Below are 8,674 nucleotides of genomic sequence, written 5' to 3' on the forward strand. Positions count from 1 at the left end.
CAGTGTGTTTTCCCAAAGAGCTACTGCTTCACATCCCCCTCGCGACACTACAAGCATTAGGGGCGCTCTACCCTCATTCCTTCTGCCTGGAAAAAAAAAATACTGCAGTGATTTTTCTAAATAACGATTAACACCAGAGGAAGGAATATTAATGTCAGCAGTAGTCCTGTGACTAACGTACTGCTAGGAGGCTGCTTAGATTAGATTCAAGGCTAAGCTCTGCTCTGGATGGTCCTGATAAGTCCATTCTAGCTAACAGCTCTCTGATAAGGAGCCTGGATTTGAATGCAGTCCAGGATACAAACGGCCCAGTTTCTTCTTTTGGCTGAAAGGTTTGAGGTTGTTTTCCCACAAAGTGCCATAATGACCAGGTCACAGAGCACTCTGAGTGTCTCTCTTGACCACCTTTGCTGTTCCTCTTGGTGGAGAATAATCAACATTCACTGGGATCTGAGAAACTATGGCTCTGAAACGTAGTGATTGAGGTAGGCACTTGGAGAGGGGATGGGGCTTCTTGTCTGTTCTCCAGGGAATGTATGACTTTACTAAGTATGTGACTGAACATTTATGATGAATGCTAGATAGGAAATGTACAATGACACAGGCTTAAATTTGGTCATAACACTACTCGAGGCCAAACTGCTGTGGTAAAGGAGCGTCTTTTCTACTTGCTTTTCTGACATGGATCTGGTGCCTTCTGAAGTAACTTCAAACTGTGTTCAGTGCAACGCTCCTGGGTAATTCCCATTTCTGTAGGGTTAAGAACAACGGCACATGGTCAGTGTGGTGGTGGAGTACCTCCCTCTGACTACTGCTAAAGAAGAACGAGGCAGCTACAGGCTCCTTGGATGCACTGGGGGATGTTTAAGCATTTTAAATTATCTCCTGTTACATTGCTGGGCAATAAAAGCAGGATATGGCAAATCTCAATAGGTCTCTAAAAAGTGAAACCTATTTCCATTTTTTTTTTTTAATGAACTTGACACAAGTATTTTGAGTTATAACACTTTGCAAAAATGATTGATTCAATATTCAGGAATTAGTAAAAGATTCCTATTGATTTCAGAGGCTGACAGAAATTACCCACTCCAAACCTGCAGAGTTCATCTTTGAGAATCAGTGATAGACGAGACTAGTTACATTTTTTTTACTGAAACAATTTTCTTCGGAAAGTGCCATTTCTACAGAAGTGGAGTTTTTATGTGAAACTATCAATTTCAAAACAATTTCTATTAGGAAATAGTTGAAATCTTCCTCTTTCAATATTCTCCAAATGAGACACGTTGATTTTTATCTTCAATGCTCTTTGCCATTTAGCCATGAAGCTTATATAAGAAAAGTTTTAATTGAAATAAAATATTTGGAATTGATTAAGTTAAGACATCAAAACTCACCTACAATTAATCAATTTATTTATTTTTATCTAACAATTTAAATGAGACAATTCTTAGCCCCCTCATCTCCCTGCTGCTCCAAAAATAAAAAATAATTAAAAAAAAAAATCCCTCTTCCCTCTTGGAATACCAAAAACTTCTGTCCCACTGGGAAAAAGAAGAGTTTCCTTCTAGATTTACACAGACTGAGAAAAGCAATTCCCAGCCAACTCCATGAAATAGACTATTGTGTCTCAGAGCTGTAAATACAGTTCGCAGATCTTGCATCTGTTTTTTGTTTATAGTGATGGCAAGATATCTGTATAGATAGATAAGTCAGGTTTTCCATGACAACAGTGTGCACTTCTACATTTCTAGCTGGTAGTGGTGGTTCTTGAAAGCACAAGAATAAAAGAATACAGACAAGAACCTTACAAAACAAGCCAACCAACCAAACAAAAAACCAGCAAGAATCCAAAGAGAAAGAATTAGGTAATGCATAGAGTAGCTGAGCTTGTTCAAGTAGGTAATTGTGTTAGTATTGACTCAGTGTAACCATATCTCGTTCATAAATGAATGCTTTGCATGACTGGTTTTCTGTGAGTATAAATGCATTGGATTTTTTCTTGTTATTGAATTTTATAGAGAAAAAAAAAACAGCATAACACTACAGCTACATAGATGGAGGTGAAAAGAGCTAATCTCTAATATTTTTGTACGAAGAACATACATAGCAATGAATCTAAATGTAACCAGAGATTATTTCAACTCCTAGGGTGCATAATCGTACTTAACTCCATTGGAAAAGATCCCAAACAAGAACTACAAATCTGAAACTGTCAGGAACGTGCTATCTCAAATACCCTTGCGCCTGACTGTGAGTTTCCACATGGGTCTAGTTTCAAAACAGCATTTCACGCCCATCTCACCGTTGTGAGATTGCTCCTGTAGCTGAGTAGCACCTACTCATGCAAAGTTATTAGATTGAAGGAGAAGGGATTTAGGAGTATCTCCCCCCTTCATTTCTCTCAACATTGCAGTAAAGTGCAATATCTATCTTTGCATTATAAATATAAAACCTTGGAGGGAAGAAAGGTTATGGACTTAAGATTCTGGGATCCTCAGGACTGAACATCCACAGATATAATATCAGATATTATAACCATGATATAATGTGGAGAAATACTTTAGAAATGAGCTCAGGCAAAACTGATGAAATGAGACGGAATCTCTTACATTTTTCCTAAAATCTCAAAGTCAGACATTAAAAAATAAAAAGGTTTTAAGTCTGGAATTAAACTTGCATAGTTTTATGAGGGACAGGTCTTTACTGACTAGTTCAATTTGCACAAGAGTACAACCCTCAGACCGCCCAAGCTTTCAAGAAATGTGGTAGTTAGGAAGGTAAAGACCAAGGGGTTGGTTAACTCACCAAATTCTCTTCAGCTGGAGCTAAACAGGAACCAGACATTCTGTCTTTACCATTATATGTATGCAGGTGTCTTGTGGTGCCATCATCAGTGATATCTCCAGAAGCAGCTGATCTACAGCCAGAATCTACTCCATTCCTCCACCCAACTGCAAGCATAATCTCCTGGCACCCTCCCTTCTGACAGAAACACACACATCCGCCTTGCTGTCCAAGCCTGAATGATCCCTCTTCCTAAGTCCAAAGTTGGCTTGTGATCAAGATGTACCCACCAGCCAGTCTGAAATCATTTCCCATGGGCTCCCTCTCCAGTCCATGCAATCCAGCATCTCACCCTTGATGGTGTTGATGGAAGAGGAAAAGATAAGTAAAATAAAGAGTAAAGCAAAGGTAAAGATAAGTAAAATAAATCTACATCTGCTCAGTTCTGCACAGGCAAGTGAGGGGGCAAGGAAGAGAAATCTTCCTGACCACTTCAGGGAATCAAGATCCAAGGTATGAGATTTAGTTACCCTGTACCATGAGCAAAGCAAAGACCACACACACAATTCTGCTCACCATGTAAGGACCCATGAAGAAATGCTCCCCAGATTCATATTTTCTGAGACCAAAAGGAACCGTAATGTCTCCAGCTCATAACCCCAGCACGCGGGTTGTACATTTCTCCCAGATGACTAATGCATATTTTATAAAAAGGATATTAAAACTTACTTTAAAAAACTTAAATTATAACGAATCTATGGTTTCCTTGCTAAGGCATCCTGCTGTTTAATTATTCTCACAGATTGCGTTTTATTTCAAGGTTGAATCGATCCCACTTTGACTTAAAGCTTTTGCATTTTGCTATATCATCAAATGTGACGGGCTGTCATAAAGAATTATAGTGACATCTACGTCAAAAAAAGCACACGACCCATGTCTCTGTTAAATATGCTAAGGACAAAGCTGGATAATATCGCTATGTGATTTTCTAACATTATCTGGGGATACCTACACTCACTAATTATATTATTTTACTTCCCCAGTCACTGTGAGATGATCGTCAGTGAAGCAGGAGGAAGCAGAAGGCTCCGTAATGTGCCAGAAAGAATAAAGGGCATGCTGTAAACAGTATCTGTGCGCCAAATGCTACTGGACCTTTCAACAGATCATTGAGCAGTCAACAGCTCTGGCCTGGAATTAGGCTGATTGTTTAGAGAAAAAGTCCTCAACTGAATCAGCCTTTCGGATATCTGGCTGCTACAATTTAGGAAAAATACAGAAAAGCTCACAGCATTAGTATATTTATATACATAAGGGAGGCAAATTATCTGCTGAAAGTCATGGAACTGCACATTAACTTTTAAAACTAAAAGTTTTTTGTCCTCTAACACTGAAGACAGCATACTGAAGGAAACACAACAACAGAAGAAGATGATGACTGGTGTGAGAGTCGTAAGAGAAGCAACAGTAGGTGCTTGCACGTTAAGTGTATTTTTATGTCAAAAAAGAAAAAGTCAAACTATACCCCAAAAGTAACCACAAATATGTAAGTTAATAGAATTCATTTGCACTTGATTCTTTAAAAGTCTCGATTCTTCCTGTAAATAGATGAATGCGTTCAGTTCCTAAAGATCAACAAGAGTTGAAAGCTTTTAGTAACTTGGAGGAAGTCGCTCAGCACTACACGACTGTGTTTATAGTGCAGATTTTGAAAGTCTGGCTGGTATGACAGGTTCTTCAGAAAGAAGGAAGTCTTGAAGCAAAGAAAATCTTTTATCAAGCGTTCATCTACAGGGATTCACCACAAGTCACATAACTGTTTATATATTGATGATGACTGACTGTGGAAATGTTGTACACAGACATCAACTCTCAAAATGGTTGTGATTTAGAGAGCTGGAGGAGCTGCTTCTGTAAAATTCATGTAGTTCAGTGCCAAAACAAGAGAGATTGTGAAAAATTATAGGCAGAGCTCCTAAACAATTTGTATCAATAGCCTGTACTGAAGAAAGCTTTGTCAATGTCCAGGACTTATTTCTCTACTTCTGTAAAACATGGTACAGATGTAACTGTCTAATCTGACTTTTAGTCACAATATTCAGCTACCTGGAAGATAAAGCATAATGTAACATCATACATTTCTGGTCTTTCAGTCTATCTTAGCTTTGGAATTTTGAGCCATTGAAAGTAGATGACATGCTCAGTTATTATCAAGTAAATTTTTTCCTGTCGCTTGATCACTTTTGACAGCAAACGAAATGTAAAAAGACTAAACATGTACTGCAGAATTAGCCTGTGAAAGATAATCATTATTGTAGTGTATCCAATGTATAAAATGTAAATTAGCTCTTAAAAATTTCTGAATAACATTTTAATGCTTTTCAGATAAGATCAGCAAAAGTTCTGGTGATGTCACATTTCTATAGTATCTTTCAGAACTTTACACATTTTATTTTAATGAAAAAGGGTCTCTGTTGTCCTGCTGTAAGCAGGACTTTTAGGGAAAAGAAATAACATCTCAGTTTGTTTCAGTCTTAACTTCAAATGTTCATAGAAGAGAATTTCTTCTTGTATAAATCAATATATTTTCATGGACTTAAGTGGAGCCATGCCAAGTTATAGCAGCAGATGAATCCAGTCTTTTGTTTTCTAGCACAATTGACATATTCTTCTAAAGGTTATTTTAGTCTCTACACTGAGCAAACTGTAGGGATTGTGAAACTGTTTTCCAGACTTCAGAAGAAAAGAGTTCTTGCAGCAGGGTGACAGTGCAAACCACTTCTTGTCCTTGTCAATATGGACATACTTTCTGTTTGAAGAACTTATCCCATAGTTTGTAAAGTCAGAAGACAGCATTGTGATAATTGACTCCAACTTTCTGTATTTAGAGGTCATCCCAAGTTCTGGGCTCAATTTTTGTGGGATCTACAGCAATTTTTTAAGGAAAACATCCTGTTAGAATTTATCCATTGTTGGTATTGCTAGAACTTTTCAAGTCATCCTGGTTTGTATATTTCTCTCCTCATATATTTGCTTACCTCTTTTTAATCTCATTCTTACTGTGAATATATTTAGCTTTAACTTTCATCTGAGAGCCTGAAGCGTTTGTTTCTGAAGTCTTGTTCCCCACATAGGTACTTCCAGCTTACAGCCAATTCACTACTTCAAGCATCTCTTTGATAAACTTGGTCTACCACCGTTAGATTGAGCTCCAGAAGTGTCTTCTCTCCAGAAGAGAGCAAAAGAGTAATGTAATCTCTGGGACAGTTCAGTGAGCAACATTTATAATGAACTCATCTTCGAGAATATAGATGAAGAGCTAAGTGGATTCTCTCATTTTTCAGAAGCTACCAAACTACTTTCAGAGAGTAATGGCTAATGGTCACTTGCCTTCTGAGGTAGCTGTTGAGCTGGAAAAGAAAGCCTTTGTTATACATCACCTCAGGTGCCAACCACACCTCCTGTCAAAAAATAATTCAGGACCTTATCTTTCACTATTGAAATTAGTCAGAGTTTGTCTATGGCTTCACTAGTGACAGAGAAGTCTCATAAGACGGAATTCATCTCACCCAGCTTTAAATGTCAAAATCTGATCCACTTCTTAAGTACTTTTTATAACCAGGAAAACATTAACAGGCGCTTCTGTGGCGTAGCCCTCCCATCGTAAAATTTACAGCTGAATATCACCTAGCGCATGGGTATCAGATATGAATACAGGAGGCCTCCTAGATGCTTAGAGATAGAACGTGTTTAACATAAGAGAATGAAGACTCTGATGATGTGCTTCAGGCAGAGTCCCACAGGAGTATGGTGTGAACGGAGTAAAGAAAACAAGAGTCCAGAGTCAACCTGCAAAAAGTGTGGAACCAGAAAGAATTCAAAGAAAGGTAAAGGAGTTTTTGAAATAATTTGAAAGGCAAAGACACCAGCAGAACCCAGAGGTGGAACTGCATAGAGGTGGGGTGGTTTTGCTCTTGCTCCCTCACCCTTTGGAGAAAAAGAACTTCAGAACTGGTGTAGTCGGTAAAAATAAAATCCAAAGTGTCTAGACAACCCACATCTGTTTCTTAGCTGGGAAAGATGTTATCTGGAAGGTTTTGCCAGTGTAAGTTCTCTGAAAAGGAAAAGATTCTCCATGAAAAGGCTCTTGTAGTGTTTATAGTGCACCCATAAAATTGTAGTTTGTATTTGAACTTGTAACTACTACAAGAGTCATTGCAATTTGATTACTGTTTGTGTGATTTTTTCTCTTTCTCTCCATACACACAGATTTTCAAAAGCATATGTATATATTAAAAGACTAAGCTGCTACCATCACAGAGGTAGAAAACCAAAAAAGAAAAAAAATAATCTGAATTTAATAATAATATTTCCCATCATTTTATGCTACTGCATATAAAATCTATAAAGTCTAAGCAGGTTTAATGGAGGATTACTGCACACTGATAATTCAAAACAATCTGAAAATACTTTTTTTTTTCCTAGATTAAAAATAAAGTAATAAAGATTACAATATAATCCTCGCAGCAGATTTTACATCTACATCCAAAGGAGGTGCAGGTTTATTAAAGAACAGTGCAATGTCTTAAAATGTGAACCAAAGCTTATACTGAGCTGTACCGCAGACTCCGCTGCTGCAATCAATACTCCAAACAACCCTATTTTTCTTGGACAAAAAACCATACATATATCTGACATTTGAGGAAGCCAGGTGAATAAATCAATAGCTAAACAAAAATGCACTTAATCATATCTATTGTGGACAGATGCAGACTGGAAAATCCTATACGGTCCACATATATCCTTCTGCTTAAAGGTTAGAAATGAAACTGTGTTTCCTAAATGGCAATGTCCTGTTGTTATAGAGTAGTGCTGAAGCTAGAACGATTACAGTAGCAATTACCTGCCTGCCACCCAGCATGGGTCAGATCTCTCCCTGCAACAAGTTCAGGTGTAGTTTGTTGTTCAGGTACTTCAGCATAAATGCATAACTTAATAGCCAACACATTATGTCCTTTATAAGGGTAATAGCTTTACTGGAGTATGTAGGAAAAATTCACACGTACACTGTAATCCTAAATTGACTGAACTGCATGTTGTTACATAGTCGAGTCAGTCCAAGGATGAATTCGATATATGCACACTTTATCTTTCCTTAACGGTTTTAAGTGATGACCACTATAGGACGTTTCTCATGCCATTGCAGGTGATCATTAAACATACATAATAGCCCTATTAAATGATTATGGATAACTCTAGTGTCTTGGCCAAAAAAATTCTATGTCCAAAGGTACATTTGTGCACAGAATGACTGCTTCGCTTAAAGGTGTCCCTTTACTTGACATTACTTCATAAAGCCCTTTGAGATAACCACAGTGTGAGAGATGTTTTAGAAAAACACAATTTTATTTCTTCTCTGCTTTAGCCCTAAGCAGTTCAGTGTTATTTGAACATCAGGAACAGCACTTCTTTACAACTTCAAAGTCAGATTCTAATCTCAAATTGGCAGTACACCTTGAGACTAAAAATCTGCCCACAACTGGAAGAAATGGATGTTTTCAGCAGAAAGAAGTGCAATAGGAAGTAACAACGTGACACTCCAATATCACTCAATTAGAAGGTATATTAAGGTTACACGAAGGTGCCTGATGAGAATGCTCTTGCAGGAAACATTTTGAACTCTGTGAAAAGCATTAGGAGAAGGATGACACCATTAAGCTCAGGAGCAGCTTTGTAGCTGTTATTAACCTGGGAGAAGGGGGAGATCCCTCCCGACTGACCTTTTCAGTGTAAACCTCCGTGTCAGGCATTCGGAAACCATGAAACCCAGGTGATGTCTCCTATTTTCAAAACGCAACCCAGCAAAGGGGAAAATGCAAATAGATGCCCG

The sequence above is a fragment of the Cygnus atratus genome, chromosome 1, assembly GCF_013377495.2.
Source record: "Cygnus atratus isolate AKBS03 ecotype Queensland, Australia chromosome 1, CAtr_DNAZoo_HiC_assembly, whole genome shotgun sequence".
Classification (NCBI taxonomy): domain Eukaryota; kingdom Metazoa; phylum Chordata; class Aves; order Anseriformes; family Anatidae; genus Cygnus; species Cygnus atratus.